Source organism: Gordionus sp. m RMFG-2023, chromosome 1 (assembly GCF_954871325.1).
Source record: "Gordionus sp. m RMFG-2023 chromosome 1, tfGorSpeb1-WG-v2, whole genome shotgun sequence".
NCBI lineage: Eukaryota > Metazoa > Nematomorpha > Gordioida > Chordodea > Parachordodidae > Gordionus > Gordionus sp. m RMFG-2023.
The window spans coordinates 90,399,958-90,416,271 of record NC_088775.1 but is presented as its reverse complement, the minus strand read 5'-3'; positions in this window follow the sequence as shown (position 1 = coordinate 90,416,271).

Genomic DNA, 16,314 nt, shown 5'->3' with positions numbered 1-16,314 from the left:
ATTCGATTTAGTGTATATATCCCTTTAATTCATTCTCTGGCACACTCCTCTTTGAGTAGGAAGGATGCAAAGTTAGAAGATTTATTTATTAAAGACATAAAGGTGCGACAACAACTTTAATGTATACTTAAAAGGGGGCCATTTATTCTTATAATTTTTGGTCTTAAAAATCGCTTTCTATAATTAGGACTCAGCCTAAAGACTTACCCTAAATAATAATAATATAATAGAGATCAGCAAATCAATACCCGGCCAGGTACCAAGGCCAAATGGGTTTCGGACCTGGTCTATTTTTATATAATCGATTGTAAGGTCGGGTTGAAGAGCTAGGCCCGATACTCGCTAATATGTATAGTGTTAATAGAAATTAGTTAATAAGTATCGAAATCGATAATCATTCTGTCATGTTAAAAATAAGATACAAATCTGGCCAAGATCTATCTAGGGTGGGCAGGGGTATTTAAAAATTTTGGTGGTTCTGTCCCCCCCCCCCCAGCTCTTATTTGTTAGGCATTCGGCTGAATTTCGCCTTCAAAAAAATCATTATTACAAATATAATTGACTTTATGGGGTGGCTATTTTTTTTTATATCTATTTAAAAATATTTAAGCATCTTTATATCATCTCCGTTAAAGTTGGCTAAACAATTGGCAGAAATGGTTTCTCGCTTTATTGGTGTCTATGAGGGTAGTAACCCTAATCAGCATATTAATCAATATAAATATATAAAATATTACGACAAAATCTTGGTCGAACCATTTATTTACCCCTCAAATTTTTATTTCACAGTTTAGTTTCATTGTACATTATTTTAATAGCCAATTTGATATTCAAAAAAAAAATAGCTCTTGGGGAAAAATTCTAAAAATTGACATCATGCTAAGTATCGGAAAACATAACGATCTAAATATCTGCTTTGAGCGGATATTTAGTAATCAATTTTGAGAAACTTCCAAACAAAACTGAAAACTAATGATGTCACGTTTTAAGCGTGAAGCGTGTCAAACAATCGAAAAACGCTAATTTCTGAAAAACATCCATAAACCATCAAGTATTGCTTTATTACTATGCTTTGTTGTTTTAATCCTGTTTGGGATAGATGGTTTTAAGTTGGGAAAAAAAGATAACATTTAAGTTTAATTATTAATTCTTCCTCAAAAAATAAAAAGGTAACTTAACTGTTTGAAAGGGAAATGATTGAAGCACAGAATATTTCGGTGAATCAATATGTAATGGCTGACTAGTACTTCCAACCACTTTTATTCAGTCAATAAACAAGGAATACATATATAAATATATATATATGAAATAAAAACTATAACGTCACTCCTTAAGTCTTAGATATTGAATAGATTTCTATATGCTGGCTGATTAGTACTTCCAACCACTTTTATTCAGTCAATAAACAAGGAATACATATATAAATATATATATATATGAAATAAAAACTATAACGTCACTCCTTAAGTCTTAGATATTGAATAGATTTCTATATGGCTCAGTCAGAAGTACATAATAAAAATAGCCGAGTGCATTAGTCTTTATGGCTTTTGTGCTCGATTGCCTTTATCGATATTTTTAAACCTAAAAAATTTGGCATAAAATAAATCACGAAAATTACAGAGAAAGAAAAAGCAACAACTGGAATGGGTTACCTAAAACGCGATATATATAATAAATCTTTGGAAAAGGTAGTAAAGAGAAATGTAAAGCGGAAAGAAGAAGAAAACGGAAATAGGGAATGAAGAGGGAAATAAAAAGGGGGAAAAAAAGGAGAATTGACTAACCTTATTTTGTATGGCTGGCAGAATTTGTTGGAATTCGTAATCTTTTAAACGTTTATATTCTTGATTAACCAATCATCTCTTTCTTTGCTCTTGGGGAAACGACGGATTAATCAAAATTTGTACAATCATTAAATGGTCAAAATACTGTCTTTCGTGAGAAGGTCGGTTCGGGTCGGTTCGGGTCGGGTCGGGTCGGTTCGGGTCGGGTCGGTTCGGGTCGGGTCAATTTTATTTTTCATTAGTGACCGTGTAATGGAATCATCGTAAATCAAGATTGGGATTAAATTAATATTTAAAATTATATCAAGTTAACCAGTTGGAAAATCATATATAATTACGGGCTTGCGGTGGTGGGTTAAAATAAGTTTAAAAAAATTTTAAGATCCGAAACTCGAAAATGGGATGAAGGAATTGGAATGATATTTCAGGTCAGGCTTTCAAAATTAAACTTCCGGTTCTCTAATGCGAATATTTTGTAATATTCCTATATAGGAGTCATTATAAAACACCCCCAAGTTTATACAAACAGTATTATATTTTTTTGAAACATAACCAACCACTTTTTTTCAAATTTAATATAAGAAGAAGAAAAAAAATTTAAAAATAATTATTTTAGTTTTTCCATGAACTCTTGCCTCCCCTTTTGGAGCTTAATAAACTTTTTCTTAATAATCGGTTTAAAAATTATAAATTATAAGGTATAAAAATTATATTATAAATTTAAACTTATAAAAAGCCAGCTAAACATAATTTTAATTAACTTAGTTTTTGTTTTCTGCATTATAAAATTTAGCCAAGATTTTTAGTGATAAAAAAATAAAATATAAAGCTAATGTTGTTTAAACTACCTATCTTAAGTTAATCGTAAAACAACGTATCCATATTTTTTTTAACCAAAAATATTTTAATCAATCTTCAAGTTGAAGCTCAACTTAGAAGCTTAATTCAATTTTTTTTAGTCTAAAAGCTTGACTTAAGCCACAATAGAGATGGTCAAAGTTAGCATTTAACAGCACTAAAAAATATACATATAAACCCTTTTTTTTACATCTATCAAAATTTTAAAAAAATCTAAACATAAAAATATAATATAATAATTCAAACTTTTCCAAAAAAAAAAACACTAACCCCTGTTTTTAAAAAACAAATTAAGCTGCAAAAAAAAATTGAAAAATTATATTTTTTAAAATAATTAATTAATACTAGAAAAAAAATTAAAATTTATCTTTGATTAAAATATGAATAAGAATTTATCGCCATTTTTATCAGCAGCTCTGATCATGATAGCACTTAGCTATAGAATTAAAAGTAATTCCTTGAATAATCTTCTAATGCACCTTCGTTTAATATTATACACATTACATCAGCTGTGGAATCTTCAAGTATGTATGATATTATTATTATTATTATTATTATTATTATTATATAAATGTATGCTTATATAGTAAGGACATAATGATATATTTATTTGGTTAATTTAATGTAGTGCCCATTTGGGACAATTTTTTTAAAATTGCCTGATTGAGATGTTCGCTAAAATAATAATGAGATTTGGCGAATAGATGTCCAACCCTTTCTACCTCTTCTGAGCAAAATCTCCTCCCCTTACATGATATTAGTTCAGCCAAATCATTCTCAAAAAATCTAACCAAATCGGGCTTTTCTTTAAATTACTAAGCAGGGATTCCTGAAGTTAACATTTTTTATTTCCGTTACAGTTCACTATAAAATTAAAAAATATCACGATACATTTTGATAATCATAATTTAAGAAAATATTTTTCGTATTAATTTCATATAACAAAATGGCTAGCAAATCGGCGCATAATTATACTATAAAATCCTACAGTTATAACTTTGATTTCCGGGTTGACCAGTATTTAACCACCCCTTCTGCCCCCCCCCAACCCTTCATTTTGTTAACGCGGAATGGTTATTAAAAATATGTGTAAAAATTTGGTCTCTCTTTTTATATAACTTTGGCTTATTTTTTTTTATTATCTTGTTAAATATAAAAAAATTTTAAAGGAGACAAGAGGTCACAGCGGCTGTATATTGGAAAACCCCTTGACCAAAAAACCATTGATTGACTCTCTCCTTTGAATATAAATCCCTCTGGCGAGATTAAACGCTAAATTGAAATATGGCTATATATAATAACCCTGAAAATGCGATTAAATATTTTATATTAGATATTAGAACTAATTATTACCATTAGATATATCAACATTACGTTCTGTTCAGTCTAGTTAAAAAGCTATCATAAATTAAATATTTTCTTATTAACGTATAGTATAGCAATATGCTCTATGAACAAAAAATAATAAATTGATTTTTAACAAATTTTTAACAACGTTTTAAAAGAGTGTCGGTCGCCGCTACCTTAATATACAAATATGATAAATTTTTGCGAGCGAGCGACTTTTAGGAAGAAAAAATTTGAAATTTTATTCATTTGCTATATTCATTCCGATTCGTGGCCTAAATATACAAAATATGCTGTATTTTTGTATATTTCGTTGCTAAATTCGCGCCAACTGTGAATGCAATGTAGAAATCAAAAATAACCTCAATATGTTAAATCATAAAACTTTGTTTAGGTAAAATGATCTTTTGCAGGCCAACACCGAGTAAGCTATTATTCTTTAATATCATTGTTTAAAATAATTTATTTTTTCTTCTTCAAGTCAATATGACTTGCGTAAAAGAAAGTAAAATTTCGAGAAATAATAACACTATATATATTTAATAAAAAATTTTTTTTAAATCATTTGATAATAATATTCATTCTAGATGGCAGTATTGTTTATACCATACCGGGTTTCATTTCATTTTTATAAAAAAGAAGAAAAAAAATTTAATTTTAAAAAAATATTTAAATAATATCAAGAATACGTGGAAGATGTTATTGATGGTAGGTGCCATATCAATACTTGACTTATATATATATATATCTTTATATTCCTTATTTTAATAGGCTACATAAATGACGCAAACTATTTAATTGAAGCTGTAGGTATTATACTATATTTGCATTATTCATCCCCTTCCCACAACTTCTCTATATTTTTATGAAAATTTGTTTCATTTAATACCTTCAAGATTCAAATTTATGGATTGGGCTAAGTAATTTTTTTTTGAAAAAACACATTATATCTAGTATATACATACCTAATATGTCCCTAGTGTTGTTAAACGGCTCGTTTTGAGTAGATTTTTTAAAACCGCTAACTCGATATGTTAGAAAAATATTACATAAGCCTAGAGATTTCAATAATATATGTCTAAACCTTTGTTCTTTCTAGATGAAATATTGAGTTAGTCATTTTAGAAATAGGCTCAAAACCAACACTATGTGTCCTTATAGATTTTTACAAATCTAACTTTTAAAAAAATCTTTAACCCGGCATAAAATATCAGACATGCCTATAAAATTTTTATAACTATCTTAAATATATTCGAATTCTTTTTTTCGCTTAAATTCATATAAGATTTTTTTTTTAAAAATAACGGTAATTTATGATAAAATTATCCGAAGTTCACAGAGGTCTAATCTACACATTATGGGAAATACGATTTCCTTTCATGATCTAGATCTTTCAAGAATTTAATAGACGATTTTAAGAGTTTAACATTTGTTGTAAAATAGGCCTTTGATGCATAATTCCTAAGTTTTACAAATTCCTACATATACATTTATTATATTTATAAGAATTGATATCCGAAAACCTCAATGTCAACCTGGGTATATAAATATACTTTAAGAAATATAAATTTAATTTTTTTTTTTTTTTAAAAATCAAATATTATAATAAGTGCAAAAAAATAAACCAAGAGGTAAAATAAAAAAAAAATTTAAATAAATTTAAAAATAAATGAATATGTTTCACAAATACTAAAAAATTAGCTGAACGGGGCAGGTCTGGCTAAGATTTTTATGTATGGCGTTAAATCGAAACCAGATGAGATCATCTCTGACACATGTCAAACAAACAAAATAAATTAAAAAAATGATATTAAGAATATATTAAAGGTTTAAAAATAATTAATTCATTTCTATTTTAAAATGATAAATTAATTATTTTTTATACTTTTTTGAAAAGGAATTTTCTTTCTCTTCTCTTCTCTTCTCTTCTCTTCTCTTCTCTTCTCTTCTCTTCTCTTCTCTTCTTCTTCTCTTCTCTTCTCTTCTCTTCTCTTCTCTTCTCTTCTCTTCTCTTCTCTTCTCTGTGATTGAAACTTTTCCTGTTTATAACCTATCTGTTTATTTTTATAAGACTTTTGCATTTATTTTGTTTGACAGGATAGTTTTATAAAGTAGAAATTTCTATACATTTATTAGCTCATCATTTTAACATTCATAATCATGCTTACGAATATTAAATGGCTTATGATTTTATATTTTTAATATATAAGTGTCAATTAGATGTTCAAATATGTCGATGGGTAAATTATCAAAATTTTATAATTAGAGGATAGTAAATCAAATTTTATTTTCAAAATATAGGAGGACCCAAAAAAGGTATAAATATTTTTAACCTTTATCCTTTATTATAAATGACATGACAACTACTTATCAAATTGGGTTTCGATAAAAAAAAAATTAAATGACCAAAAAGGTCTTAAATAAGAAACTAATCCCCACTCATTGGGTAATTTCATGAGATGATTTATTTGCTCCTACTAAAGGTTAATCCTAATTTGAACCTTTATTTTAACTGATGCCGTAATCAAGTCATTTTCTTAACCAATCAAATGTGCCTACAACCACCCCCATCACCCATCCACATCTACCTAAAAATACTAGAGTTGTTAAAGGATCTAGATACAAGTATTTAGATCCTGTAGATGTAAAAATGTGGTATCTGTATCTGTATCTAGATAGATTTTTGATTAAATATGCTGTATCTAGATATTATTTTAGACGTTGTATCTGTATCTAGATCCATTTAAAAAGTATCTTTTAACAACTCTGAAAAATACAGATCAAAATTTACCTCATTTTGAGCAAACTCTAAATATAATCTTTATTCAAGTAAACCGAAATCAGGATCCAATTATATTATTGGTCCAGTAACTTTATCAAATCTATCTAATGATCATTAACATAAATTATCATAAAATAATGCCTAAAGATAGCATTTCAGCCGATTTTTGAAAAAGGCTAACACTCAACATTATGGTCAAGAAAAATATTGGCTAAGCATCGATTCGCCAATAGATGTTGAATCTTATGTGCCAACTATGAGCAAAATGCTTGGGCTGGCACAATATTTTTTCTGGATAAAATATTGAGTCAGCCGTTTTTTAAAAAAAATCTGCTCAAATTGTTGCCGTTTAACAATACTACCCTAACCGTATTCCTCAGTTCTTTTTCCTACTTATATTTAATATATTCATAAAATGAATATTAATTAATAATCAAGTAAGCACCTGTTTAAAGGAATCTCATCAAGAAAGGCAGAAATCATTAATAGCTAGTGTTGTTAAATTACCTAACTTTAGTCAACTACAAAGCAGGGTAGCCATGTTTAATATTCATAATCAATCTTCAAGCTGAGATTCAACTTAGAGTCTTAATACAATTTTTTAGGGCTAAAAGATTGACTAGGCGACACGAGAGATGGTCAAAGATAAGTAATTTAACAACACTATTAATCACTAAGATATTTTCTAGTGAAAGTTTTAAAGTTTACTAAGCCAGAAATATTATTCTATTGCAAAATTTCCACCCCCAGTTGTATTTCTTTTTTTTTGTAAGATATATATTTTTTAAATCTCTGTTTTTCAACATTTATATTTTAAACTCATCTTATTTACTTCATAACATACGCGGGGTCATACGTACGCCCATTAAACCTAATCGCAAATTTACTGCAACGATGCGAATGGGAAACGCCATTTTTAGGTCCAGTTAAGTAAAAAAAATCCCTATTCCATAGTTGAATTAAATAAATTCAACGATTGAGGAATGAAATAGCTCTTCTAGATGACCAAATCCTAATTAATCGGCCATTCTCCTTCCGGTTATCTTAATTTCCCTCATTTTTTTTTATAAATTAATTTTTAAAGACGCATTTTATAAAAAAAATTTCGAAATCCCATTTTCAATAGGTAATTTGACTCAATTATTAATTTAAAATAAATAATCGATATATTAAATAAATTTATTATTTTCAAATTTTAGGAGAAATAACACTAAGTATATATATCAAAGTTTATATTGAATTCATTAAGTTTCGATTTATATTTTGTATAATAAAGTTTATATAATTGACATAAATTATTAGATTATTACTTTCTATGATTATCCTATATTAAATTTTATGGTAATACCTATATCAAAATATTGAGTGACATATGAGCTTCTCTCGGTTAAATATTTGCATGTTCATTATGAAGCAGTTCCATGGGATTCAACCTCGTTCAAAATATCATTTCTACATTGAACTACGGTATTCTCTAGCCATCCTTAAATCCTTTAGATCTCAAGCCAAAATTTTATAGGAACCCTCAAGTTTTCGTGGATTATAACGTTCCGGTCATTGTAATATATTTGTCCCCACAAATAGTTTTCAGTTCTTCCTCTCTTGGATAATTTCTACTGATCGACCGTCGCCTTGAGCGGTCTGCTAAACATTATTATTTTCTCTGCAGGAGATATACTCTGGTCGTATAGAGAGTCATCGGGTGAGTTATCCACAAGTTGGCTAATTTGAGCCGAATTGAAAACATGTTTTCCTCCCTGCATAAAAAGACATTTTTGATTATGCAAATATACAGCTCATCCAACCTCATCGACTTTAGGCTGTGTGGGGCAGATCAAAAATGATCATTCAATACTTGAAAGAAAAAAATAAAATAAAAATAGGTTTTAAAATGATAAAAAAAATTAATTTTCAACCTATTTTAGTAATTTTATTTTTAGGTTCCAGGTTCACTGGTATTTTAATCTTTGAAGGCCACTTTTTATTCTACTATTACATGTATATTATAATTTCTGATATTAGTTGTCTTATAATCAATATCTAGGAGGAGTAAATGGCTCAATGATAATATCTATAGGTAATAATTTTATTGTGTCAATAATTTTAAATTAAAATATATCATAAAAGTCAGTCAGTCAATTAATTAAATATTCTGGATTTATATAAGCTTTCTAGTATCTTACTTATAAACGGGTCAAAATTTTTAGGCCCGTATCCTAAAAGATTTTATAAAATCTTCTTTTTTTTAAAGGTACTTACAGGTTTAAAAAAATTACTAGCAGTTAAAGTTCTAATTGCACGATAGTAAATGAGACTTTTATTTTATCATATTATCATTCTTTTAAGCATTCATTTATTTTAGCATGTATATCTAGCTAACCCGAGTCTAGATGAATTTATAGTCTTTTTTTTACTAAGTTCCACATACTTTTATCCATCTCACTCTTCTTCGCATACTAACAATTTATCTATAATTATTTACCTATGTTTTAATCTTCGTCACGTGTGTTAATTCGATCCCTAGATCTTTAAGTACGCAATCCCTATAAAATTTATCATATTTATTCATTCATTTCCTAATATATTACTATCCTATCTAGTTCAAATCAATCTTATCAATTCTGATTTGTCATATCTTGGGCTTCTTATCCTATACATTTCTCATTCATGCTTGGGCGTCAAAACCCTCAGTGGGCAGATTCAGATAAAAAAATACGCTATATTATAGTATTCTCCTCCGCAAATCCCTGCATACACAGTTATCATAATCACTAATTCGTGGTGAGGTTTACAAAACAATGTAGTATTTTGTATTTTTTATATACTTTGCCCACCAATATAAATGCTGGGTAACAATTTTTCCTTCTTGTTTAACTTTCTGTAACCATATCTTTAGGGTAAATCCTTAATTTGGGACTTCATACATGTCTCTTCATTTTCTAAAATTAGTCTATATATCCCCTTCATTCTCTTCGAAAACTCCTCGTAAAAGATTATGTATATATATATACATATGATGCTATATTAAATATCATATCGAAAAATAATATTATTTTCTCTTAAGGAAGCAGATTTGCAAGTTTACCAGGTTTCATAAAATATCCAAAATATATTAATTTTATAATAATAATACTTTATAGTCATAGGGGATGTCAAAATTACGTCTTATCTAGGTTTTAATAAAATTATTTTTTTTTTGGTTTTATTTTAACTTCGTTTCTATAGTTTATATTTAATAATATGTCATTAAATTAAAAATACCGCAGATTCATACACCATGCAACATAATGGTATATACTTATGATGCAAATATAGTTTTCGTTTTATATTGATCCACGAGGGAAACTCATATTTTTAGATGTAAACAAATCACTCATAACATTTTTATGAGAAAACCTTTTTTTTAGCACATAATTTTAATAGCTAGAAACGCTACCCATTGATTGTATTGTGATTCGTTAAAATATTATATATGTTATTAAGATTTTAATTAGCGCAATCAAGAAGAAGGGATAGAGTTTAAACGACATATAAATATATATATATATATTATAAATTATATATTATATTACAAGGTTCAGAAATGTATTCTTATCAGATTAATAATGGTGTTCCCTCTATTCATGTAGTAACATAATTTTGGGAGTAAATGACTATAAACTAACAAAAAAAAATTTTTTTTGATATTTTAATGATTCCAAGATTGTTTAAACAATAATTTGTTTTATATATAACTTTTACGTTAATATTATTGGGATATTTCGAATTCATTTATCACCTCTATTCATGTAGTAACATAGTTTTTGGGGGTAAATGACTATAAACTAACAAAAAAAATAAATTTTGATATTTTAATGATTTCAAGATTGTTTAAACAATAATTTGTTTTATATATAACTTTTACGTTAATCTTATTGGGATATTTCGAAGTCAATCATATATTATTATTTTTATTAAATAAAGAATATTATTGTTATTTCAAGTTATAAATTCTAATATTTAAAATTGTTTTACATGCGACATTGTAATACTCAAAATAAAAACAGAATTTTATTTCTTCCATATTTTAATAAATATCTTAATAATCTGTGTATCTTAACTTCTATATATATTTTTTTTAAATCATTATTGGTTATGGTTGAATAATTATTCCATTATAACCATTTTAGGGTTAAATTTAAGCCAAAAACTTTCTTCCTATCCCCAATTTTTATTATTATTATGATGATTATGGCCTTTTAAAGAAAGCATATTTACCTCAATAAACGAATTTTTTTTTGGCAGTTCCAGTGTGTAGATTAATCCTAATTAGCCTATTTTTATAGTTAGTAAATTATATTATAAAATGATTTAGTTCTTGAATTAGTGATGTTAAACCATCTACCCCATTTGGACAGCTCTAAAAGGGCCTAAGCCAAGTTTTTATTCAAAAAAAATAGTCTCTATTATTAAGTTGAAGCTAAACTTAGACGTTTAAGTCATTTTTTTAGGGGGGATAATCTTAACCTCGCCATATTGGTTATTTAATCATCATTATCCTGAATTAGAAATGTTTTTAAAATTATTTTTTTTATGGTTATATCATAATGCGTTTCAGATCTGAATTGTATTATTAATTTCGTGATAAGTTTTTAATAATTGAAATATGATCTTTCTGTTTTATTATAATTAAATTAAAATTATTTAAATATCTGCATTTTTAAAATATTTATTTATCAAATTTAAAAAATAATATCAGAAGAAATAATAAATTTGCAAAACTTAATTATTTTTTTTCAGGTATGTGATTAATTTAGATGGATGAATAAAATATCAGCTTCAACCTAAAACAATTAAAATCTTTACCTACCATTTTACAAATTAGAAATTCTACATCCAAAGTTTTCAAGAAAGATTTAATAATATCTGGCAACATTCCAATAAATAAAACTTAATTTCAAACTAAATTGATTAATCTTACAACTAGTGTTGTTAAATTAATTACCTAACTTCAACCATCACTATTGCGGCTTAGTCAAACTTTAGCCTAAAAAATTGAATTAAGCCTCTAAATTGAGGGTCAACTTGAAGATTGATTTTAATATTTTTGAACAAAAACATGGCTACACTGTTTTATAGTTGACTAAAGTTAGGCGATATTACAGCACTATTTACAACATTGGAACCACGATTTGGCTTAAAAAAAGTATGAATATAATTATGGTATCATCGTATATCGAAAATTTTCTTAGTTAATCTATTTTATCTGAGGTAATACTACAAATTATAAGCATAATAAATACTTATATTTATTATAGTTACCATATCATAAAAATTATACTTATTATTTGCAAATATCATTAATCGTAGAGTTTTTTTATAGTGTTTATAAAATATAAATTTAGTCAAAATTATCGCAAATAACGAATTATATATAAAATAAAGCAAACAAAACCCTAACCCTAATAAATCAGGTTTAAAAATGAATTAAAAAATATGCATAATGTTCAATATAATAAGGATGTTCTTGAATAAAATACCATTTAATTCAGTAAACGAATATCGGATCGGTTAAGGTTCAGATTAAAATAAAGGTTTAGGTTCGATTTGAAGCTTTAATAACCGGTTCGAACCTTTTCGGATTTAAGCACAAGATTGCCAGATCAAAGTTTTTAAATTGCGGGAGAAATATTAAAATTGCAGGAGAAAATTTATGCGGGCCTTCGGCATGGTTTCTGAAAGGGGCATTTGTAAGAGGGAGGCAAGAAAGTTTTAGGAAGCCAAAATTTGACGAGTTAAAAGAGTGAAATGAAGAGTTAAAAGAAGTGACATAGCTTACTACTCAAATTAATGCTCTGAGGAAGTGATACATCACCATGAGATATACCACTATGTCATTTCGACGCACTTTCCTCCATGCTGACCTTGGTTATTGGGGCTTGGAGACGAAATTTCGGTTTTTTTTAAAATATATATTTTTTTCAAGTACCCTTTGCAGAAAGAAACCTTCCAAGACTTAAAGAATAAAATAAAAACCTATTTAAAAGTTCGACGATGATACAGGTATAGTGATTAATAGATTATCAATTGTTTTATAATTGATAATGGCTTTGGGTAAATATTGAAAAGAGTGATATTAATAAAAATTCAGTTTTATATTTATTCTCTAATTCTCTTTAAGTGTCCAAAAATTTTAATAACAAAAATTTCTCTTGAAGTGTCCAAAAATTTTAATAACAAAAATTTCTCTTGAAGTGTCCAAAAATTTTAATAACAAAAATTTCTCTTGAAGTGTCCAAAATTTTAATACAAAATTTCTCTTGAAGTGTCCAAAAATTTTAATAACAAAAATTTTTGTAAATGAATATTATTTATTTAATATTTATTTTAAAAAAGGTATAAGAATGGAGCTAGAGAGAATAAAAGTAAGATTTTTCCCGACCTTGTTAAATAAATATAAACCTACCCTGATGTTTTACTTTATAATGCTGTGCTTAACCCCCTGAATTTTTCAATTATAGCTTGAACAACTACCTTAAAGTTATAATATTAAGTTGTTGATTAAACTTAAACTTTCCCAAATTGAATGAGCAAAATGGATCAAAAATCCTCAAATCTTCCTTCTTTGGGATTAGAAATGGAGTTGATAAGGCTAGTAATACGGCTCAAAAATAACAAAATGGCCCAAAAATGCTCACATCATCCTTCTTGGAATTTAAGTAAAGTATATAAAGATTATTATGCAAGTCAAAAGGAATAAAATGGGCCAAAAATGCTAACATCTTCCTTCTTGGGATTAGAATGGAAGAAAAAAAAGACGTAATTCTCAAGATAACCGATCACTATAAACACGTGACAAATCGCATTTTTTATTAATTTGGCATTAGTAAAGTATTTACGAAAGAGTTTTTGAGGGTTGGATGGAAATTGTTTCATATTATGATTTTATGATATTTACTATGGAAAAGAAAGAAAGAAAGAAAGAAAGAAAGAAAGAAAAAGAAAGAAAGAAAGAAAGAAAGAAAGAAAGAAAGAAAGAAAGAAAGAAAGAAAGAAAGAAAGAAAGAAAGAAAGAAAGAAAGAAAGAAAAATGTTATAATAATTTATATCATAATTTCTAATCATTTATAGAAATTGTGAAATATTTTAATCATCATAAGATAATAATAATTTCCTATCTAACATTTTTTTAAATTATTTTTATATATTTTTTTTTGGCGCGAAAATTTGCCAATTGGGAATAAAAGGAGGGAAAAAATTCGTACTAATGATGATAAGGATTACTAATTCCCGGAAGAATTTGAGTTAAAATATAGTTAAATTTGAACGGTTATTTATGCCCAAAAAATTAGTTGTGGATTATGGGATCTCTATAAGATGAATTTATATATTTAACTTATTTTGTTACCAATTTAAATATTAATAATTTGCTTACTATTTTAAATTAGAGATAAATATTGATTTATAATGAGAATTTTCAAAAAAAAATGGTTTGCTTGATGTTGATTGATGTCAAAGATACTAAATTATTAGCGCCATCTATTTTATTATTTATATTTTTTTTTCAAATTTTTATCAATTTATTTTTTGACAATGAATTAAATTTTTTGAGCAATAAAATAGTTTTTTTAAGGAGTAAAAAACAAGCAAAAATTGTTGTTTTTTTTTCCTGTTTTTTTTTAAAATTTTTATTATATTGTTTTTCACTACACTATAATCGTTTTATTTTTTATTTCTTATTTTATCAAATTATTCAAAATTATTCCTATTTTTAGAATTATTTGTATTATTCAAAAATAAAACTATTTGATTCGAAAGAAATAATATTCTATTCTATTCTATTCTATTCTATTCTATTCTATTCTATTCTATTCTATTCTATTCTATTCTATTCTATTCTATTCTATTCTATTCTATTCTATTCTATTCTATTCTATTCTATTATATTCTATTATATTCTATTCTATTCTATTCTTATTCTATTCTTATTCTATTCTTATTCTATTCTTATTCTATTCTTATTCTATTCTTATTCTATTCTTATTCTATTCTTATTCTATTCTTATTCTATTCTTATTCTATTCTTATTCTATTCTTATTCTATTCTTATTCTATTCTTATTCTATTCTTATTCTATTCTTATTCTATTCTTATTCTATTCTTATTCTATTCTTATTCTATTCTTATTCTATTCTTATTCTATTCTTATTCTATTCTTATTCTATTCTTATTCTATTCTTATTCTATTCTTATTCTATTCTTATTCTATTCTTATTCTATTCTTATTCTATTCTTATTCTATTCTTATTCTATTCTTATTCTATTCTTATTCTATTCTTATTCTATTCTTATTCTATTCTTATTCTATTCTTATTCTATTCTTATTCTATTCTTATTCTATTCTTATTCTATTCTTATTCTATTCTTATTCTATTCTTATTCTATTCTTATTCTATTCTTATTCTATTCTTATTCTATTCTTATTCTATTCTTATTCTATTCTTATTCTATTCTTATTCTATTCTTATTCTATTCTTATTCTATTCTTATTCTATTCTTATTCTATTCTTATTCTATTCTTATTCTATTCTTATTCTATTCTTATTCTATTCTTATTCTATTCTTATTCTATTCTATTCTACAACAACTTTAAAATATACATAAAGAGTTTATTTATTCTTATAACTCTTAGTCTTATAAAAATCACTTTCTATATATTAATTAATTTCTATTAACACAACACGTATTGGCGAGTATAGGGCCTAGCTTTTAAATCCGACCCGGCCCGAATTTTTTTTTGAAAAAATATTAGGCCTGACAAACGATTTTTTTTAAAATAGACCCCAAAACTTGTTCGGGCTGTGCATGGGTCAGACAGTATTTTACAGATCTCTATTATACATTCTTGTTTAGGATATCGAAATCAGGATTCATTCTGTCATATTAAAAGTAAAATATAAATATAGCGAATAGCAAGGCCAAGATTTTTCCAGGGTTGGGAAGGGTATTTAAAAATTTTGGGGTTTATGCCCCCCCCCCTCAGCTCTTATTTGTTAGGTATTCACCTGAATTTCGCCTTCAAAAAAAATCATTATTATTAAATATTCACGATTTTATGGGTGAGTGGCTATTTTTATTTTGCTATCTAAAAATATATTCAACATCTTTATATCATCCCCGTTAAAGTTGGATGAACAATAAGGATAATATATACTAATTTCTAAAATATTATGCAGAAGTTCTTTCTCGTTTTATTGGTGTCTATGAGAGTTTCCTAACCAGTATAGTAATCAAATAGGAAGTAACCGTGAAATGGAATCATCTTAAATCTTGTGCTTAAATCATTTTTTTTTTGAAAACCCTATCCCGTAAGAATTTTCCAAAAGAAATTTAAGTTATATCAGTAAGAGTTGGAAAATCATATATAAATTAGATTAAAAATTATTTAAATAATTTACTGGCTAGCATTAAAATATTTTAAAAAAATACACTTGTGGTAGGGTTGAAATAAAAAATAAGTTAAAAAAAAATTTTTAAATCAGGGATGAACTTGAAAAGGAA